The 22,843-nt window shown below is 40.2% G+C and overlaps 1 protein-coding gene across 3 annotated transcripts in view; it reads left to right on the forward strand.

Annotated features, from left to right (window-relative positions):
• LOC134406793 (signal transducer and activator of transcription 5B) overlaps nt 1-22,843 on the forward strand; it is a 70,664-nt gene that overhangs the window by 7,026 nt on the left and 40,795 nt on the right. The gene's annotated exons all lie outside the window — the stretch shown is intronic.

Consider the following 22,843-nt stretch of genomic DNA (forward strand, 5'->3'; position numbering starts at 1 on the left):
CAAGAGCTCTGTCCTTCTTTTCATATGGTTACCCAAATCTATGTTTACATAATTTATGTTGTACTGCTTCTTTTTCTATCATTTGTTTTTGTTCCCTTCACCCTTGGTTCTATTTTGTGATTTTATGCAGCATCAGTGAGATTAACATTTTTCCCTAGAAGGAAGTTCTGCATGCTAGAGGAGTGCAGGAAGTCGTCTGGTATGTGAGCAAGGGAGGGGAGTGATGGAATGGAGTAATTGCTTGGGGAATGTTTGGAGGTGTTCCTGTAGTCTGCTTTCTGCTAACAAAATATATAGATGAGATAGGAAGAAGGTAGAAGCTTGAGGTAAACTAACCTTTTGTAAAGGCATGGTCAAGCGCTTCTAAAAACAAAGTACGCCATAAACTTGCGTCTATCTATATGCCTGTTGACACCTTTCAAAATAATTCTGGGAATGTGCGGCTAGTTAGATCAAACAGCTTTGTGAAATTCAGTGCCTGCCCTCCAATTTTTTCACCAGCCACTTTCCTTCCTCTTTGGTTTCTTGGCCCATATTCTCAAAATCTAAGGCTCCCTTGATTCTCCATTATTTTCCCACTAACCCTATCCCAGCCCTCCTAGATCTTTGTCTCCTTTTCCTGTGGGCTTTCATCTTCTCCATCTATTCTTTGCTAAAGTTCTTGGCTCTTACATGCGCCCTGGGGTGTCCCCCTTCCTTCAGCGATATTGCTGCCCTGTCTGTTAGATCAGCTTTCCTGAAACCTGCTGGCTAAGAACTATGGGAGTTGCAGTCCAGGATACCAGGCTGGGGAAGGCCGCATTAAGATCCTCTGCTTCTTGGGCCTCTTCACATTCAACTTTTCAGCACTACTTTTCCCTCCATCTTTCTTCCTGCACATAGTTCCTTCTAAGCTCATAGGTTCTTCCCCACCCACCCCAACCAAGCATAACTTTCCATTACAAAAGCTGCACTATTTGTGCATGCTTTCTCAGACTTTCTCATCTTGAATGTTTAGAATAAAGACAACGAAATGAATAGAGACATATCAAGTGGATAAATGGGGAAAGTTTGGCCACTTCTTGAACATGTGCTAAAATGCAGCAATACAGACAACTGGTTGGCTTTGTAGTATTCTGTGGTGGTGGTTGCTTTATCCCGAATTACTGACTAATTTGGTTGCAGTTATTGGTGTAGTGTTTTGTCATTGCTTTCTGGTTCTTTATTCAGAGAAGTAGATGGTTGATATGTTTATACATTTTAAAAAGTTTATTTATGTTGATATTAGTGATGTTTAATTGAAAAAAATCTTTATAATATAAAATATATAATACATATTATAAACAAATATGATATTCATACAAAACCCAAACATTAGCATCACCTAACATTCTCACAAAGTATCATTCAAAATACATAACTAATATCATAATATAAGACAGAGGGGAAACAAATACTATACAATATGTGTTTTCCAATATGAAAAAGGGGGGAAAGAAGAGGAATTTACAATTTAACCAAATTATAACAAAGAAAATTCCTTATATCTATTAGGCTGCAATCCTGTAGGCAGTTACCTGGGACTAAGACCAATTAAACTCATTTGGGACTACTTATGAGTAGGTCTGTATTGGATTGTGTATCCAAGTTATATATATCCTCATGAAGTCAACAAAGGGATGCCAAACATTAGAAAAATACAATCTTTTGTGTACCATCTCTTAAACGAACATACTTTATTAACTTAGGGAACAATCCTATGCATGTTTAGAGATTTTTTTAAATATATTCAGGGGAATAAACATCTATTAAATAAATTAATAAATAAAATGTTTAGACAGGAAATTGGAGGACTTATTTCTGTCTAAACGTACATAGAATTGTATACTTAAGGCGCAATCCTATGCATGTTTTGACAGGAAAAAAGTCCTGTAACTTGAATGCTGGAAGTTGCAGGACTTCTTCCTGTTTAAACATGCATAGGATTGCGCCCATAGGGTACAATCCTATTGGATCCACCCTTGATCCTTGTAAGACTCCAAACTTTGAGGCTTAGAAGAATCCAAAACAGTTTTGTCTCCCGCTCTGCAATTTAGTTAGATGGGCATTTTGCCCATCTAGCTGAGGCTTTGGGGAAGGGAAAGGATGGAGGATGGCCAAGGCGAGGTTTAGTGCATATTCTTACTTCCCCAGTTCCCTCCCCTCATTGCCCAACAGCATGCCTCCTTTCCCTCCTCTCTGACCTTGTGTTTACTAATCGATAGAGGTAGATCACTGTTTTCTCTAAACCAGCTGCTAGGAGGCAGTGGAAGGGGGCAGGGAATTCAGGCTCCCGAGTCTGAGATGAGAGCTCCAAAGTATCCTATGCTCACACCCCACCCCATCGACAGTAGTTTTCTCTGAAATGCTACCTGTCCCAGGGCCAGCTAGACAGGTGAAGCTGAGAAGTCTCAATGCGTGGATGATATGGTGGTAGATGGAGGAGTGTGTTAGATTTTTTTAGATACTAGAGAATGTTTTAGGACAAGCCTGGCCTCTACAAAAGGGAGAAGCTCTGCTTGAACCAGAATGGAACTTAACAGCTGATTTCCATGCAGGGGGAAATGACGTTTGCTTACCATCGCTTCTCCGACTGCGCATTTATTTATTAAATTTATATACCGCCCCATAGCCAAAGGTCTCTGGGGGGTTTACATTTGTCTCTCGTTACTTCCTCTTTTGAAAGAGGAAGTAAACAATGTGCACATGGCCCATTCAATGGGCCGTTTTGATCCCGCTGCTTCTCCTGTGCACAGGAAGAGATAGCAACTTCTGTTTTTAAAAATACGTTGGACTTACTGGGGTGCTTTTTTGTGTTGCGAAGAAGGCTAGAAGGGGCAGGAGGTATGCGAGAGGCAGACAACATTGTGAGAGGGATCCATGAAAATCCACGAGTGTGCAATAAACACTCTTCTGATGGAGCTCTTAATATCAAAAAGGTGGCAGAGCAGCTTTTAAATTGACCTCTAGGAGAAAGTTGATAGGAGATGGGGAGCGTCAGATTCAGGATGAGTCATCCCTAGGGGATGGGGATGATTAGAATTTTGATTGTTGAAATGGGATGGGGTGGAAATAGTTCATGAGCATTCAGTAAAATATAACTAGTCAAAGAGACCAAAGAGCCACAAGGGAAAATGCACACACCAGCCATTTGGAGAAGGAAACCCTCTATATAGGCATCTCTTTGCTAATGATCAAGTCTCTAGGGACTGCTTTGTTTTAAAGGACAATACAGTGTGAATTTGAGGTGGATAACAAAATCTGAAAAGCATCCAAAGAAGAAAGGGTTGTAATAATGGATGACTTCAATTACCCTCACAAAGACAAGATGAATGCATGTTCTAGTCATGACAGAGTGATAAATTTCTAGATACCTTAAATGACTATGCCATAGAATCAAAGGGGATGCAACTCTAGACTTACTCTTATTTGGCACCCATTCCTAGTATAATATGTTGAAGTGATTGTAAACAGTGATTAGAGTGCTTTCAGATTTAAGTTATTTGTAAATGGAAAATTGCCAAGGAAGTCCAACACAGTCACGTTCGATGTTGAAAGAGGAAACTTCTCTAAAATGAGGGTATTGGTAAAAAAAAAAAAAAAAAAGGAAGCTCAGATTGAAAGTCAGGAGGCTAAAATATCTCCAGAATGTTTGGGGCTCATTTAAAACTACAATAAGGGTGCACTCCTATGCATATTTAGACAGAAGAAAAATCCTACAACTTGCAGTATTGCTCAGCCAGCCATGCTGGCTGGAGAATATTGGGAATTGTAATATTTTTTTCTGTCTAAACATGCATAGGATTGTACCGTAATAAAATGTGTATCGCAGAAAGAAAAGGTGCCACCAAGTCTAGGAGGAAGGAAAGCATCCTTCAGAAAATGGAAGTCTTGCCCAAAAAAGAGAACATCCCCTTCCCTCAAAAATCATTTAGAAATTCAATAAGACAATGAGGCATTCAAAAAAGGATGTTGAAGTGCATTTCACTAATACCAACAATACAGACATTGTTAAAATACATCAGACCCAGAAAACTGGCTAGAGAGGAGTTTGGATTGCTGGATGACAATGGGGTTAAAGGAGTACTAACTGAGGACAAGGAGATTGCAAAGAATTCATCCAGAATTCTTTGGGCTCATCTACACCAAGCAGTATATTCCACTATGAAAGTGGTATGAAAGTGGTATATAAAAGGCAGGAGCCATACTACTGCTTTATAGAGGTAACTGACAACTGTTGGGGGCAATGATACACACATAACATAACCCACTTTCATAGTGTTATATCCTGCTTGGTGTAGATGTGTCATGGGCCCCAACAGTTGTCAGTGCACTTCAATATCACTATAAAGCAGTAGTGTGGTTCCTGCCTTTTATATACTGCTTTCATACCACTTTCACAGTGGAATATCCTGCTTGGTGTAGGTGAGCCCTTTGTGTCAGTCTTTACTGCAGATCCCCTTGCCTGAATTGATATTTTCAGGAAGGGGGTCTGTGGAGTGGAGGGAAATAATGATGACAAGAGGTGAATTGGCACTCAGCCTAATCTACCTCACAAGGTTGTTGGGAGGAAGACCATGTAAGCCGCCTTGGGTTCCTTGCAAAAGGGGAAAAGGTGGACCATGAATGTAAATATAAGTAATAAGTAAATATGGCATCTGACTAACATTTTAGAGAATTAATTACTGACTTTTTAGAGAATTCATTTAAAGCTGAGGGTTTTATTCCAACTTTTTCCTCCTATCATTTTTCTCTCAGTTGTGTTTCTACTTTAATTTTATTTTATTTTTTGTCTCTCGTGATCTTTGATCGCTCTAGTCACCTTCTGGTGTATGGCCCTACATAGGTGCCTTTCTGTAAGTGTTTCCATTGTGGCAGCAAGTTTCCACCCCTTGTGTCTCTTCCGCTTGGGAGAGGAACATAAGATCGACACCTGTGCCCATTGTCAGGTATTTACTAAGTAGCCTGGCGTAATTGTTCAGATCAGCTCCAGGCCATTCTTTGGCAAAGGGCTGTCCAAGCAGTGGAAACTCCTGCCAAGCAGATGGTATTGCCTGCACCTTGCCAAAAGGAAGGGCTGATTAAGCTTGTCTCTTGTCACCATGACCTATAGTTTTGGCATCATCCACACCCCATAGTCAGACTCATGTTACAGATGATGGTGACCCAGGGCAGTCATGTTACAGATGATAGTGACCCAGGGCAGTCTCCAGATCCATCTGATCCAATGAGCTGACAAAACCCACCCATGCCTGGGTGATCTTTGATACAGTCATTGGCAAAAACGTTGTCAAAAAAGGCCAGAATTTCCCAATTCTCTTCTGAACCAAAGAAGAAGAAAAAGAAAAACTCTAGACATGTAGCTGATGTAGTCCCAGGACCTTCCTTCCCGCCTGTCCCGATAAAGGTCCTCACTTCGCCAACGATGTGGTTACTGTAGCAAATATTATTCAGAAGAGTGGCTTTTGATAAAGACAGCATGTTATGCAAAGATGAGAAAAGCTACACTTATCAAAAACAGCTACACCTGTGCTGTTTTTGTGATTTAACCTTTCTCTTTCTCCCCACCCCCTTGCTATTAGACCATGTGTGTGTATTACCCCAGCTTGTGTCTGAGGGGCTGAAAAAACATGTTAGCGTAAAAGACAGGAGTCCCTGTTCCAGAAGGAAGGAAAGGTACCTCTCGTGCAAGCACTGGGTCATTACTGACTCTTGGAGGGACGCCAGCTTTCGCTGACGTTTTCTTGGCAGGCCTTATAGCGGGGTGGTTTGCCGTTGCCTTCCCCGGCCGTGATTACCTTTCCCCCAGCTAACTGGGTACTCATTTTACCGACCTCGGGAGGATGGAAGGCTGAGTCGACCCGCGCCGGCTGCCTGAAACCAGCTTCCGCTGGGATCGAACTCAGGCCGTGGGGAGAGTTTCGGCTGCAGAAACTGCTGCTTTACTGCTCTGCGCCACACGAGGCACACCCTGTTCCAACTTGGGCTTAATTTCATCTGCATTTCTTTTGGTATTTGAACATTTAAAAGTGCAACTAGTCTTCATGGCCAACCAGGTCTACCCAGTTGAATTTTAAACCTAAGAATTTTAAGATGCTGTGATTGTTATTTTAATATTGTACTGGTTTTATATGCTCTTTTAACTAATTTTATGTATTCTATTTTATTTAGTGTTGTTCCCCGCCTCGATCCAGAGGGAGAGGCGGGTAATAAATAAATAAATAAATTGATGATGATGGTGATGATGATGTAAGTCAATGGAGCTTGTGGCTCCTGTACATATCTAAGTGCTTGATTTGGCCCGGGATGATGAGTGAGGGGGCAATTTAAGTAGATTGACTTTTGCTGCAACCTGAGAGTTTGGGGAATTTTTGACTGGGATCCAAACCACCCTCAACCTTGTTTTTGACCTGCAATATTAACAGTGTGCTATATTGTGGGGCTGTTGTAAATTATTGTCTCAGCAGAGGCCTCCAACCTCCAGTAGGATATCACAACTGCAGGGTTGTTGTATACAACTCTCTCAGCAACGTTGGGATTAAAACAGTGGATAACACTGCTGGATTGTTTGTACCCTCTCTCTTTCAGCCTAACCTGCACTAGGGGCCTAATAGCACTGAAAATACTGCAAGGTTGTTGTAAAGCACTCAGAGCCTGAACTATAATATTCAGTGTGCACTATACTGCATTGCTGTCATGAGCTACTGTTTCTCAGTTACCACCCTTTTCAAACCTCGTTATGGAAAATGAACTGCCTTGCTTTGGAAGTTGCATTAGCAGGTAATTTTTAATGTTTCACGCTAAATAAGAATTATTCTATCTTTTGTGGTCTTTTGTGGGGAGTTCTGAGATACACTGGTACACAATCCCAGATACATTAAAAACATGGATTTCTCCATTGATGCCTATGGGCAGCTCTCAATTTGTCCCTGGAACATTTTAAAATAGCTTTTCAGTTTGAATCAGGAAATTACCCATCCAGACATTGAGATAGATTATCTTCCACCTTTTCGGTCACTCCATTCCGTTCCCCATCCTATGCAGTTTTCATTCTGCCCCGCCCCCCTGTGCCATTCTTATGTTTCAGGGATTCCCCTCCCCCCTTAGGTTCCCCCCTAAAGATCTGTGTATTTCTGCAAAATGTGGGGTTCCACTGAGTCTGCCCTCTTGTGCATGGTTGCTGCAGTTTTTGCTATGTACTGATGGACACTCTTCTCTGAGATAGAATTTATGATGATGACTGTTCAGATGCCTGGCTTAGGCAAGGACTGATTCTTTTGCAGCCCTCTTGTTAGGTCTTTGTTGATATCTTGTGAATCTGAGGTGCAGCATGGCTTCTGAAGATTATGAAGATTATCTGGTAACTATAGGAGGGGTTTGTCTTTCCTTGTTGTATGTTGCTGCTCACTTGTTTTGAGCCTTTCAAGAATATTAACACAACAGCATAGGTCAACTTCTCACAGCAATCATGCACTTTTTAAGAAAAGCACCACACAGTGATCATTTTCAGATATGTAGGCATGTGATATTTGCACATATACATGCATGTGCATCATTGAATATGGTATAAAACACAGTGACATATAACCATCATGTACTTTTCCAGAAAAGCACCAAATTTACACCATTGCGGGTTAATATATCATTTTCAGATATGGAGGTATGCGATAATGCATATATGTGTGCATTTACAGCTGTCTGAGCATGGTATAATAGATGGGTTGATGAGGCAGCCAGGGAATTTGTTGTCACAGGAGGGGAATAGGTACTTGGTGCACCATCACATGCTCTTCACTCACTTTCCTCTTGCAGCCATGAAGAGGCAGACACATGTATGTTATTGCATGGACTATGTGCCAGGGGACATTGTCATCGCAAGATACTCGTACCTACTTTTGACACTTACATTGTGGTATTGTTGGAATGGTAGCATAGACACTTCCATCTGATGATGAACTATGGTTGGCATTTCTGTTACCTAGTTTCTTATGAAATATCCTCCTGCCTTCGGTTAGAGAAATCATGTGCTCTTCCAGAGGCTGTGATCTTGATTGTATCATCATTTGCTTGGCAAATAACAGCCTGGTCCACATGGACTGCTCTGCCAAATGTAGTGATGCACTGCTAAGATTGGCTCATATAACATTCCAGAAAAACCTGTGCATACTTTTGATTGGTTTGCATCCTGCTGTTCTATCAAACAAGCACCTGTACTGAGGTGGACAAGGACAGAAAGAAGCTGTTTGCAAAAAGGAACTCTGTGGGAAGCATTTCACCAACATGAGCTTCACTTGAGCAACATGAGTAGATTTCCATAAATTACAGAACTTATAGATTTTGGTTTACTTTTGTGCAGAGTTTCAATACCCTTGTGAAAATTTACGGTCTGCAGATGTGAGGTATTGATTAGGCACTAGGGCCCCATACATCAGACTGCTAGATATTTATCTAGCACAAGTAATATCTACTTTGCTAAGTGCTGTGCAGAATGTAAAAGTAATGTGATAGTTCCTCAGATAACTCAAAATTTACACATGATGGACAATACAGGCTTGCACAGGAGAGATGGGGAATTGGAAGCAGAACAACACAACCTCCCACGAACAACACAACCTCCCACATGGAGTAGAGCCCAATTTGACTTGGCTGCAAAAGGCAGTCGGTAGATATTTTCTGCTGTAATTGTATGTTCCTTGAATAAAGTTCACATCTAAAATACGAACATAGTATTACTTAGTATCTTAATGCTTTCTTTAATTGTTTCCTAGCCTTGCTTTTGGGCTTAAAAAAACGAAAGTAGCAAATTGTTATGTTTGCTAGAGACCTACAGCCAAAGGTTTGGCTGGTTCAATTCAAAATACTCATCCTGCCCCTTTTCTGTCTCCCTGCTCCATAGCTCCCTAGTCTAAACATTGTTTTGCATTTATACCTTCCCTTTCTGTCAACAGCTCAGAGCTTCTCTTGTGCTTAGTCCCTTTGCAAGCTATTTCACCCCAGCTACACACTCTCATCTGCCCCTTTATGTCAGCTTCTGTCTACTTTCCTCCCCAACTCTTCCAATCCCTCCTTCTCAGCCTACTGCCTGCTTTTCTTCATCCACATTTCTTCTTGTACTTTAGCTCCCAAGGGTTTTCTTCCCTTCCTGTGAACTGCACACAGTCCTTGACCGTTGCCGACCTTTCCCCTCAAACAAACTAACTTCACTTACATTTCAGAAGCTGCATTAATAGACAACATTATGGGCTCATCTATACCAAGCAGGATATTCCACTATGAAAGCGGTATGAAAGCAGTATATAAAGGCAGGAGCCACACGACTGCTTTATGGCGGTATTGAAGTGCACTGACAACTGTTGGGGCTCATGACACAGACCATATACTGCTTTCATACCACTTTCATAGTGTTATATCCTGCTTGGTGTAGCTGTGTCATGGGCCCTACCATTTGTCAGTGCACTGCAGCACCACTATAAAGCAGTCGTGTAGATCCTGCAGTGCATTTCAGTACCGCTATAAAGTGGTAGTGTGGCTTCTGCCTTTTATATACCACTTTCATAGTGGAATATCCTGCTTGGTGTAGATGAGTCCTATGTTGCTGACACACACAGAATGTTTGTGAACATTCCGTGATAGTGTACAGCTCAGCCATTGGTAAGGGGCATGAAGCAGGCAAAGTATCATGTTAGCATATATCTCTAGCTATCATAGTTCCTAACTCAGGATTTTTGAGAGGGAGAAGGGAACTAGAATATAATTGCTGAAAAGAGGGCAGGATATGGGTCTGAATGTTAAAGATATAAAAGAAGGCCTGAAGTGGCAAAGATAAGTAAAGGTCTAGGAAAGTAGAACTGGAGGATGCAGTATTGCTAGAGAAGTGAGGGTGTTTAGGCAGAGAGAGACTAGGAGAAAGAGGCTGAATAGCTGCTAGAGGATGGGAATGACTGACTCCTGAGTTGATGTGATGTGACAAAGCATTCTGGAAGAAAAACTTCACAAAGAGCTCGGTAGCAGAAGGGGGGCTTTGTTCACTTGGTGCTGAGGGCAGAATTCTGAATAATGAAATACACCTTTTTGCGCTATTTGGGAGGTTTCTATTAAGATACAATATACACATACTTTTACATTTGTTGCAGAAATCTTTTATTGCATATTTTTTAGAACACAATTTCCATACTATAACATTTCTCTTCATTTTGACCAATAATATTTAACCAATCAAATGCCTGTGCCTACTTGTGAATCTATTATCTTAGTACCATCTAGCTCAATCCTTTTACCTTGTTCATCTACTTATACAATTTGTATCACACCCATTTTCAGAAAGAAGTGGGCATGTTTAGCCAGGAGAAGAGAACACTAGGGCCTTAGCTAGACCTAAGGTTTATCCCAGAATCGTCCCAGGGTCGTCCCTGCCTGCTCCTGGGATCCCCTGTGTGTCATTTACATAAACAGGGATGACCCCAGGACGATCCCGGGATAAACCTTAGGTCTAGCTAAGGCCTGAGGGCAGATATGATAGCAGACTTCAAGTACTTGAAAGGTTGTCACACAGAGGAGGGCCAGGATCTCTTCTCGATCATCCTGGAGTGCAGGACACGGAATAATGGGCTCAAGTTAAAGGAAGCCAGATTCTGGCTGGACATCAGAAAAAACTTCTTTACTGTTAGAGCAGTGTGACAATGGAACCAATTACCTAGGGAGGTAGTGGGCTCTCCCACAGTAGAGGCATTCAGCCGTCTGTCAGGTATGCTTTAAGGTGGATTCCTGCATTGAGCAGGGGGTTGGACTCAATGGCCTTATAGGCCCCTTCCATCTCTACTATTCTATGATTCTGTGATCCCAGGGCAGGTCACAATACAGAATTATAAAACCAATAAAATTCCATATATACCATCTGTCAGCTATCTTGCTCTAATTAGTAGGTGCAATCATCTAATCAAAATGCCTCTCAAAAAAGGTTTGTTTTCACCTGTCTAGCCTTCAGAGGAAGAGAGTTGCATAGCTAGGGCACCATCTTGTAGAGTGCATTACGATAGTCTAGCCCGGAGGTGAACAGGCCATGAATTACTATGGCTAGACTATCTTTGTCCAGGAATGGCTGTAGTTGGCAAACCAGCGGGAGCCAGAAAATGTTATTGCAGCCACTTGGGCCTTCAGTGACAAGATAGAATTAGACCTCACACCTGCTCCTTCAGGAGGAGAGCAGCCACATCTACAGCAGGCTGCTCTCCTAATTACCAGACCCAAGAACCACCAGCCTACAGTATCTACATTTTGTTGCAATTCAATTTCAATTTACTGGCCCTCTTCCAACCCATCATTGCCTCCAAGCATTAGAGAGTGTGTGAATATGGGACTTTAAAACGTAGCATGTTTTTAGGTCAAAAATTTCAATTTTCTTTATAACAAGGTGTAAACCTCTACATTGTGATCCCATGGTATAGTTTTTTACTATAAGGTTCTCCTAGTGATGTGTCCCTTGTTTACTAGTTCCCTTTACTAGTCCTAGGGGGCATCTTTATGGTGTATCTTTGACCATGTTCTGCTGCTAGACCCTGCAGTTTTGTAAAAGAAAAGTCAGGATTAGTCCCCGACTTTTCTACTGCACATTTTCTGTCTATTTACCCTGCAGTGGCCGCAAATCAGCGGATGTTCCATATAACCAATGCAGCGCCGATTTGCCACCACCACAGTACAAAGATGACATTTGACAGCCCCTTACTTAATAATCATGTGTAAATAGTGTAATGTGGAGGCAATGTGTTAGTAATGTGGAATCTTGCTGATTTCCACACATACACCATATGGGTGCCAGTGTGTAACTTTTCAGCTATGTGTGTCTTAAGGGTGCAATGCAGACAAGCTCAGTAATCAGAAGATAATTTTTATTTATTTATTTATTACATTTTTCTACCGCCCAATAGCTGAAGCTCTCTGGGCGGTTCACAAAAATTAAAACCATAGTAAAACAACCAACATGTTAAAAGCACAATTACAAAATACAGTGTTAAAAGCACAACCAGGATAAAACCACGCAGCAAAATTGATATAAGATTAAAATACAGAGTTAGAACAGTAAAATTTAAATTTACGTTAAAATTAAGTGTTAAAATACTGAGAGAATAAAAAGGTCTTCAGCTGACGACGGAAGGAGTACAGTGTAGGCGCCAGGCGGACCTCTCTGGGGAGCTCATTCCACAGCCGGGGTGCCACAGCGGAGAAAGCCCTCCTCCTAGTAGCCACCTGCCTCACTTCCTTTGGCAGGGGCTCACGGAGAAGGGCCCCTGTAGATGATCTTAAGGTTCGGGCAGGTCCATATGGGAGGAGGCGTTCCTTCAAATAACCTGGCCCCAAACCGTTTAGGGCTTTAAATGTCAATACCAGCACTTTGAATCGGGCCCGGACCTGGACTGGCAGCCAATGAAGTTGTAAAAGGACTGGCGTAATGTGATCTCGCCGGCCAGTCCCTGTTAGTAAACGGGCTGCCCTGTTTTGTACCAGCTGAAGCATTCCGGACCGTTTTTTAAAGGCAGCCCCACGTATAACGCATTGCAGTAATCCAAACGAGAGGTTATCAGAGCGTGGATAACTGTAGCATGGAGAAGGAGCACAAGAAGTTGTTCCCTTCCTGCCTGGCACTGTTGCATTAGAAGAATCTAGGCTGGCTAATACTTGAAGCTTTAAAAACGCATTGCTCAACTACCAATGTGAACAGCAGCATGATATGACAATACGGAAACAAGAGTGCTAGTTTAGGCCTTTGGCTAACTACTTGCCTGCTCTTGTTCTACACAGATGATTTTTTGTGGAGGATGAGAACCATTTTGTTCCAAATTTCTCCACAGAAAGGCTATCTATTTTTGTCTTTGTGGCTTTGGAGTGATTTTATCTTTCTGTTGTTTCAATCTACACCTGGTTTTGTTGCCTCTGAACAAGTTACCCCTTGCTCCAGACACAACAATAGTTCCTTCACTGTTACTTAGCCTGATGTGGAAGTTCTAATCTGAGACTAAATGCCTTGATGGGATAGTGTATCTTCAAAATAATTCAAACCTGGTTGTTGCATCATTCTGTGACAAAGGTTTTTTTGTATGCACAAAACTTACATTTTGCCCTTAGCAGTTCTCCAACAATAATAGTCTTTGGACAGAATTAGAAGTGAAGTATGAGTGTATACCTATGATTCCTCCCCAAGTGTGTGTGTAATAACAAAACCTAGAGTATTTTTATCAAGAAAATTTTCACTTCCATGTCCAGGGCTTGGCAATCATCATCATGGTGTGTGGGTGGAAGGGAAGGTATTTCTGGTAATTGAGCTCTGCATTCAGTACAGAAATTCACTTGACTCAGTGGCTTCCAAGCTAATCAGTAATTCCTTGTATTCTGACTTCTATTGCTTGTATTCTAGTGTCTCCAGAGATGCCCTGAGTTGTGCAATGTGTTGAAATCATATACAGAAAAAAGATAATTATGAGAAATATAGTCCTTTGCCTATGAACATAAAGCCTTTGCTCCAGAAATTCCCATTAGACTGTATCCTTGAGAAGGACAAGATGCAACATGGGATGATTTTTTTAAAAATATTTTCCAGCTTTGTCTCATTATTACTGACGTTATTTCTCAGCAAGCGATTAAAAGAAATCTCTTAGGTTTTTGAAAATTAACAGTATTGGGCCTTCAGTTCTTGGTTCTAGCGGTTTCCAGACCTTCCCCATATACTTTCTGGTCTTTTCCCCCCCTAAGCCTTTCGGGGGGAAATAGTAGCATGTCTCTTTGTGTGTGTGGTGGGGGTGATGTTTGAGGATGTTAGAGGGAATGCTGTTTGGCTTTGCGTTGTGCTTTCATTAAAAACTTACTTGCTTGTGTCAGGACAACCATGAACATCTGTCAGTTGATAGAAGGTGCGTCGCCTTTAACTGTTCCTCCCTACAACGCTGGGAAGTATTGCGGGGCGGGGGGTGGCTCTTTGCAAGCACTACTTCCTGGATGATATGGCTGGTCTTAAGCTGCTGATAAAGCAGGATTCCCTCATCTGACTGGCGCAGACAGTAGAATGGCAAGTGCCCTCTGTTCTCTTGCAAAAGCCAAAAAGCACTGCTTAATCTGCTACTTTTGCTGTTTATTTTCTACAATTGTATGCAAAGCCTGCTCTTTGATGTTTGTGCGTTTAATAAAGTAGGTCGGTGTCCCAACTCCTTGCTAACCATTTCCCACTCGGCAATGTTGTAATCAAGCTGTAACATGGTCTCGGATTAGTCTTGGTTTATACAGTTGTTGGGAAGTTTGGCAAATGCTCCTCTTTTAACTGTGTGCATGTAATACATTAGTTCTTGTTTGGAGCAAAGCTTCTTCTGTGATCTGTTGCAACATTTCAGATGTAAAGAGTTTGTTTTTATTTAAAAAGTTGTGCATTGGGTACATTGCTTTCATGTTTAGCGTCTTATTGTTGATTTGAAGAGCTGGGTGTTTTGCAGGCTTACCCAGAGATATCTGTTGGATGGCATGGCGAAAGCCAATGAAATGTTTGTCTATTTTTGTATCTTGCATAAACAGGCAGCATGCTCTAAAGCAATTCAGAATAGCTGTGCTGTTTCTGAAAATTAAATAAAGCTGTGACCTTCCCTGACTGCCAAGCTTGCGTGTTTGTGACGTCTCCGCCTGCAAGTTCTGGCTTCACTCGTTATGTTTTCTTTTTGTATCCCTTCATCATCAGCGCTCCTTTTGTGCTCATAAAAACTGCGAGGGGTGCTTTCAGGTGGAAGTAAAGATCCCAATTTGTTTGGAGGTTGTGGCTCTCTTTTCCTCTTGCACAAGAAGTCAAGAGGGATTGAAAGAGGACATCGTGGAGCTGGTTCTGATCACTTCAGCTGCTATTTCTTCTACTTCAAAACCTGCCCAAGTTAACTCTTCTCTCCCCCAGAGAGCTGAAAATGGATTTGTTACAAACTGTTTTCATATCTGAAAATGTTTTCATTGTGAACAGCACTTATCAAGGAGGTCCATTCTCATAGCAGTTGTAGTACACTTCTGGGAAGACAGGAAAAGTGTCCCTAGAAAATATGATATACTTTCCTTACTCCCCCACATCCCCAAACCCACACTCACTCCCCACTCCTACACTTAAAGCAGGATGCAGACTATACAAGCCACATACTGATTGTGCAAAGATTCCTGTCAGCTGGGTGGAAGGGCAGGCAGGCAACATGGACCAAAACACTTGTCTATGTTGCATTGCTGGGAGCAGACACACTACTGAGAAACTGAGAAAAAGTTTCTCAGGTCCTTTGGAATGGCAGCTAAAAGAACTGCTGGATCAAAAAAAAAGTTACTTCATCGCACACCAATGTTGTGATCTCCTTTCTATATTCAGTGTAGAATAAGGCAACCGTCTTGCAATATACTAAATATACACACACATTATAGTACATGCATATGTGAGGATATTTCTTTAAGATAGATTGAACTATGCCCTAATGGTTTTTAATAATTGCATGCTATGCCCCCAAGCAACAACAATACTGTATGGAATTTGCCTCTCTGCAAAATGGCAGTAGTGGCATTCATTATATTGGTGAAATGGTTGCTAAAGAAGAAGGTACATGGATGATGATTCCTTCCTTCAATTCCTTCCCACTTTACATTTCCATTCATTGGGTTTGCCTGAATACTAATGGCCTTTGTCTTGAATTCTTGGTGTAATACTGTCTATGGTTTTGTTGTGAATGCAGGATGGGTGTATGACTCAGGATCATTTTTATATGTTTACTAACTAACGAAGTCTTCATTGTTATGTTAACAGTGGGGATGTATTTTTGTTATATGTTTAATTCAGTACTTTCTTTTTAGCCCATTCTTTAGTAACTTCTTTTTCTCTCTGTGTGTGCACCTAGTAGCATGTTTCTTCCTTTGCCTCAGCACCACTACCAACAACTCTTCCCTCCACGCACCCTCTACGTTATAGTGCACACATGCTGTGTTCATACCCTGCACCTTTGTATCACATGTTCTTTGTACCAGTACCAGCATTCCCATCTCTGTTACTCCTCACCCACAGATCTCTGTGTAGTCCCATCTTATTTACCTTCCGTTTTCTCTCTGTAATGCATAACATTCTCTTTCTTTCTTGCACCACCACAGATCTCTCTGCACTCCCCTTTTCAGCTATCCTCTTGTTTTATCTTTTCTTCTATCAAATAAGTGTCTTTCTCCACGCCATTCTCTTTTCCCTTCACCATAAGTCTCTTTGTTGTCTCTTATTCTCTTACCCATCTGACTATCTGCACTTCCATCCCTCAGTTTTCCCTTTTCTAGTCTTTTTCTTTGCTCCGTTTCTATCTCTTCTCCTCCATCTTTACTTCTCCTTGGTAGATTTGGCAGCAAAAACACACAGGACTTTCATTTTCCCAGCAATTCTCACACTGACACAGGTGGACCTTATAGCAAGGGTGGCTGAAAACTAGTGCCAACTCACTGCACATCTATGAAGCCAGGGACATGTGGATATATGATCCTAAGCATTCTTCCATCCATACCACCACTTTTATCTGGCTTAGGATAGGCCTTATTCCCTCTTTCTTGTGCTTCAGTATTGATGTGGGAGCTCCTGCATTGTGGATCTTTCTCATACCACCAGGGTTAGGTGAGAAATGAGAAATGTTAGCTTATGGATGGGAAGCTCACATTGCAACCATTTCCCTAGAAAAAGGGCAAAGTTGAAGAGGTTGGGAACAACAATATGAGTTTCTTCCATGTGGCCTGGAACATGTAATGTTACCCACGTGAAGGGGTTGTGCAGCAGCAACTCCTGTATTGTCAACATAACACAAGAAGTAGCTTTAGTTTAGATGTCCCACAAGGAGGTGGGAAGAGACCACAAACAATGTGTATTGGGAATTTGCCCAGGGAGCACAAATAGGCCTCAAGTCTCAAGTTGTGCAGGCCTTGTCTATGAGCTGCTCCCCCACCCTCCACTGATCATACCTTTGGTGGGTATTTGCCTATAACAAGTAAGATCTCTGACTTTCCTGTCATGAGCAAAAAAATTACATGTTGCATACTATCATGCAACCACATTGAACAAATATTCTGGAGTTCAGGAAAGATGTAAAAATTAGCTTCAAGTACATCTAAATTGGGCTGAGCAACTGGTTTGATTTTTAAATCAGGGCAATTTAAATTACCAAGAAAAAAGAAGCCAATTTAAATCATTTATTGAAATCAGGTTTCCTGTTTTTAAATTTAAAACTTCTTGAACAAGAATGCTTATTAAGTGCTTGGTATAATAATTAAAACACAATGGTTTGCAAGAAAGGGCCAAACTAGATGTAATAGAGCATCCAGGCATATTTGTTCATGTATCTGCCCCATTCGCACATATAAAGCTGGGTGTGTGATGAGGGTTAATTTTTTAACATAAAATGAAGTATATTGTGGGAGGGGGAAGAGTGAAGCCATCATCCACTCCACCCCTGCCTTACTTTGCTACACTCGGTTGCGTCAAGCAGTTTTCTCCCAGCCAAGGTCTGATACTGGGCTCGAGAAAAAATGGAGGGAAGCGATGGAGGGAAGCAAAATATGATGAGGGAGGAGCAGGGCTCAACTCCCCTTCACCTGTGCATTCCATTCCATACAAAATCTCCCTGCTGTATGTGTGAATAGGGCAGTCGCATCAATAAAATACATGTCACATCCACTTTGGCCCTGAATAAAACCTAGGAGTTGTATCCAAACCTCTGATTGTGTGATAACTCATGTGCCTTTTGTGCTTCACAATTATAGCTGCTTAGAGACAAAGGCAGCAATTGTAAAATTGATGGATTTTCACTTGGCTCTTTATACATATGGGCAAGGACATCACCAACATAATAATAATAATAATAATAATAATAATAATAATAATAATAATAATAATAATTTATTACCCGCCTCTCCCTCTGGATCGAGGCGGGGAACAACACTAAATACAATATAATACATAAAATTAGTTAAAAGAGCATATAAAACCAATACAATATTAAAATAACAATCACAGCATCTTAAAATTCTTAGGTTTAAATTAATCTGCGTAGGCCGGCTGGAAGAGACTAGACATCACTTACTTGAAATCAAAACTGAAGACAGTGTTAGGTATGTTGGTGCACTGACTGCCAAGACATTTCTAGAAGCAAGCCTCCTAATTTATGGAAGCTGTTGTTACAAGAAGTGGTGATGCAGGGCTTATACTTGGTCCCTAAAGTCCCTAAAATTCCCTAAACTGAAACAAAGCCCCTAAAAGTCCCCCTTTTTTTAATCCTAGGCCCGTAAAATGGGTATATGATTTTTTTTGAATAATTTATGTAAATTTTCATGATTTTTAGTATAATTTTTTAGGCAAGTTGCAGCGATGTCTTTAAAAATTGGTGACTTTCAACCTTTCGTCCTGGGTACGACATTTTATTTCACAGTTTTTTAAATGTTTTCTTGTGGCAACATGTTGACTAATTTTTTCAAAACCTTTGGTAACATTTATTTTAGAGTCACAAACAATAAATAACACTTCAGTGTCACTTATAATTTTTGCCCATGTCCTGATTTGATGTCCAAGTGAATCCTTTTGTAGCAACCAATCTTTACTAGGACAGCACTTCCCCATTAACAAAGTTAAACTTTTGACCTAATTTTTTTCTTAGCCCTTCAATAACCTAACAGTCTCAGGATGAAAAAAACTCAAGAAGCAGCCAAGGGAGACCTACAGGAAAAAAGAAAGGTACAGCTACCACAAGAAATGGAAGAAATGCCAACCAAAGAGGAAAGACTCCAGGACAACAACAACAAAACCTTAACAAGGAGAAAAGGCCCTGAAGAGGCAGTTTAATACTGTACCCAGGACGAAAGGTTGAAACTTACCAATTTTTAAAGACATTGGGCCTGAAATGCTGAAACTTGCCTAAAAAATTATACTGAAAATCATAAAAAATTACATAAATTATTCACAAAAACCTTATTTTTGGTCGTTTAATATGGCTAAAATAATCGATGAACTTTAAAGTTGAGTTAAAGTTAAAAGACAAGCTAAAAATTGAACTTAAAAGTTAATATGCTCTTTAAGTATGTAATTGAAAAGAGTTTTAAAAAACATTTTTTGGTTTGACCTTAACCAGCTTAGTGGTAGATTGTTTTTTTTTTAACATTCTTTTGAGTGATGTTTTTGTTGTTTCCATAGTTTTTATGAGGTCCCTATTTTGGTCCCTTTTTTTTTTTACCTGAAAGTACCCTAAAGTCTCTAAAATAGACCTGAATATGGAGTATGAGAGCCCTGGGTGATGGCTGTTATCTTAGATGGCTAGAAAATTAGATAAATTCAGGGAGGATAATAAATTTGTCGGTGGATATTAGCCATACTAGCTGAATGCAGCTTCCATGTTCAGAGGCATTTATATTCTAAGAACCAATTGCTGGAGGGACGACTGTTGCCTTAACTGGTGCTGCTTGTGGATTTGCCAAGGGCATCTGGTCAGCCACTTGAGATACAAGATGCTTAGACTAGGTCAACTTTTGGTCCAATCCAGCAAGGCTCTTTTTCTGTTCTTAACTATGTTAATTATTAAGAAAAAGCATGTTTATCCATAATATAGAGAAAAATGTCCATACCATTTGGGTAGTAGTCATAATATTTGTAAATTTGTAAATTACAGCAATAATAAATACAAGCCCAATTGTGCATGCCACTTGACCTTGAAAGTCAAACTTTCTCGCATTTTTTTAAATTTCACATAAATAGGCTTTGCTTCAGTATGTTTGAAGATCCTGAATTCAGTTTTAAGAGATAAGTGCAGAATTCAACACCTTTATGTTAATTCGGGTTTCATTCTCAACTATTTTTTAAAGTGGCATGTAATATAATTGAATTAAAATTGAACTCAAACCAATTTAAAATATAAAACACTGTGAGGTATTTTTTTTAAAGAACAATTGATTTAAAGAACCCTGCAAGAAGTATTAAGCGAAGTTGCTGTCTGAATAATGTTCAGGACTGAGGTTGGCTGCCTGATCCACATAGAGCTTCTAGCCATTTAGAAGGCTGAGCTAATCAGGATGTGAGAAAACTTTGAAGGAACAGGTAGAGATGCAAAATTTGCAGAAATTTTGAAGCCATGGGGGGGAAAACAGTTGATTTCGGGGGATAATGGAAATTGTCAGAAAAATGGCAAAATAAATGCAATATTAGCACTTTTTACAGATTGAAAGCCACCTTATTAGTTTAGGAACATAAAATGTAATTCTGTACAAGTTGGTTTGGCATTAAATTATTACATTTGGTATATTAAATGTACAGTGTATTCAAACAAATATTACAAATTGAATTTACTTTTTTAAATTTTTACTTTTTTCGGTAACAAATGGAGCTACAAGTGCCTGAACTGTAAGGAACACTTGAACAGTAAGGAAGCTCTTTGCTTTTGCCAGTTTATGAGGAGCGGGCAAAAAATAATTAAAACAACAGAAGAAACCATCAACATTAGTAACAAAGAAAATTATTTATGTCTCCGCTAGTCCTCCACAGTGTCAAGCAGACGTAAAGCACCTATTCCCATAAAAAGAACTGAGAAAAAGTAGGAACCAAGATTCAATGAATTATATGAAATTTAATCAGACTCATTTTCTGAGCTATAGCTATCACCTTCAGTCTCTGCTTCAGTGGCAGTGCCCCCTAGAGGCAGAAATGAATCTTGCTCTTGCATTTGAGAGTTGTAGTCTTAGTTTGCAACCTAGGACTTGCTTGTCCTTGGTGCACAGAAATTGTAATAATCTGATACTGTGCATAGTTTTTAGAAATCATTTGGAGAAATAAATATATGAACACCTTGTCTTAAACATTTTATTCATCATGCTAAAATAAAACATTCCATAATCTATTTTTTCTTATTTTTTTTTCAATTTTTCAGAAAAAAATACAAAAAAGGCTTCGGGGGGGGGGGGGAAACGGGGGAGGGGAATGTTTTTTTCTGGATTTTTCCAGTTTTTTTTCTGGGCCTTCACATCTCTAGAAACAGGAAAAGTGGGTAGGGTCTGTTGTAAGTCTGGGAGAAATATTTAAGTGCTAAGTGTATTACATTTTTTTTGCCACCCTGTCACAGGCTGAACAGATCTTACAAATTTCTAGACACCAGCATAAGATCTCAAAGCAACTAGATGTCTGGGATTTTCCCAACACAGTTGCTCTGCTTCCCAGGCCTCCTACACAAAAGCCAGTCAGCTTTGAACTTTTACTTGCTCATTATGGTGCACACTGGTTTAAACTATCTGCATCAGGTTTTTTTTTAAAGAGTATACAACTTGCACACACCCTAGTTTCTGTTGGGGTTGTGCAGTTGAAAATTGTCTGGTACACAGAGAGAAAACATATTTGTGAAAACTGAGGCAGAAGAGCAGTCAAGTTTAAACCAAGAATGCACTTCTGCCTTGTGCATATTAATGATTTGAGAAGCCTGGGATCTATGCCTTCCGTCAGTATTTGCAAAACGACACATTTTGAAGTATATATTTGCAGACAGATGCTGCTTTATCCAGAGTGATTTGTTATTTTGTTAGAGATTAAGGACAGGTTTAACCTGGAATCTCCCAGTCGGATTAGGGTTTTGTTGGCAGCTCTCATCACGGAGAAAGAAAAATACCTTGTTGTCCCATCTCATACTTGAGCCCTGAGGTTTAGTAAAGCAGCTGGTCTAGTTGGCAGCATTTGGAACTGTAAACATCTCTTTTTGATGCTGTTTGGTCCAAGAGCATTTACACAAGTGCCTCTGTATTAATGGGGTTTGAACAGTGTAAAATTGTTTAGATTTTTTACTTTAGGGCAAATATTTATATCATAGGAGTGGAAAGTTAATCAACCCCAATAACTTAACGCAGGTGGAAATCCCACCTAAAACATTTCATTGCACAGTTCTTAATCATTTGTAATTGAAATGTCGTTCCTTGAGGCAGTATTTCTATTACGGAAGTTATATAGCTTTTCCAAAGCACTGAAAATGCAATGTTTTCTTTCTGGGAAATTGCAGCTTTCCTCTCTTCTAACGCTTAAATTATTAGTGTAGTGTAAAATATGGTTCTGTGTCTTTGGCACCTGTTGGATATCACTCATATACCTGATTTGCAGATAATGATTAACCCATGGGTTGTTGCCTTGCCCAATATTGACCCATGATTTGGCTGCTAGATGATCAAGAAAACTGCTGGTTATTTGGTCAATTCCTGAGTTGTTTGGTTCCTGGTCCGTTTGCCTGCTCCCTCCCTGTATCCAAAATGCCTTTGTGGCACTGTAGTACACTGTATTAGAGCAGCTGGTTTAACAACCCATAGTTCTGGGGTCACACATAATTACAACCCATGCCTTAAACAACCCAGAGTTCACAACCTGACACAAAACCATGGGTTGTCTTCATGGGTTGTTCATTGTAAATCCATAGTTCTGGGTTTACAATGAATTTACATTATGTAAATTCATAATGTAAATTTACATTATGACAACCCATGATTCAATAACCCATAATAATATGGGTTGTCATTACATGTGAACCGGGTCATAACTTCTCCATGGCTTTGCAAGCGAGTTTTAGAATTTTTATTTTGATTATTTGGTAACACAGTGCTCCTTTGTTGTGCCATTCAGGCATGATAACATTCATACAGACATTAAAAAATTAAATAGTGGCCATTATCAGTGAGACAGTTCTTCCACACAACAATGGGGAGAAGGACCATAGCTCATTGGTAGAGTACCAACTTTGTATGCAGTTGGTCTCAAGTTCAATTCTCAGCATACCCAGCTAAATGATCAGGTGATGGG

This window comes from Elgaria multicarinata, chromosome 11 (genome assembly GCF_023053635.1).
Source record: "Elgaria multicarinata webbii isolate HBS135686 ecotype San Diego chromosome 11, rElgMul1.1.pri, whole genome shotgun sequence".
NCBI classification, from domain to species: Eukaryota; Metazoa; Chordata; class Lepidosauria; order Squamata; family Anguidae; genus Elgaria; species Elgaria multicarinata.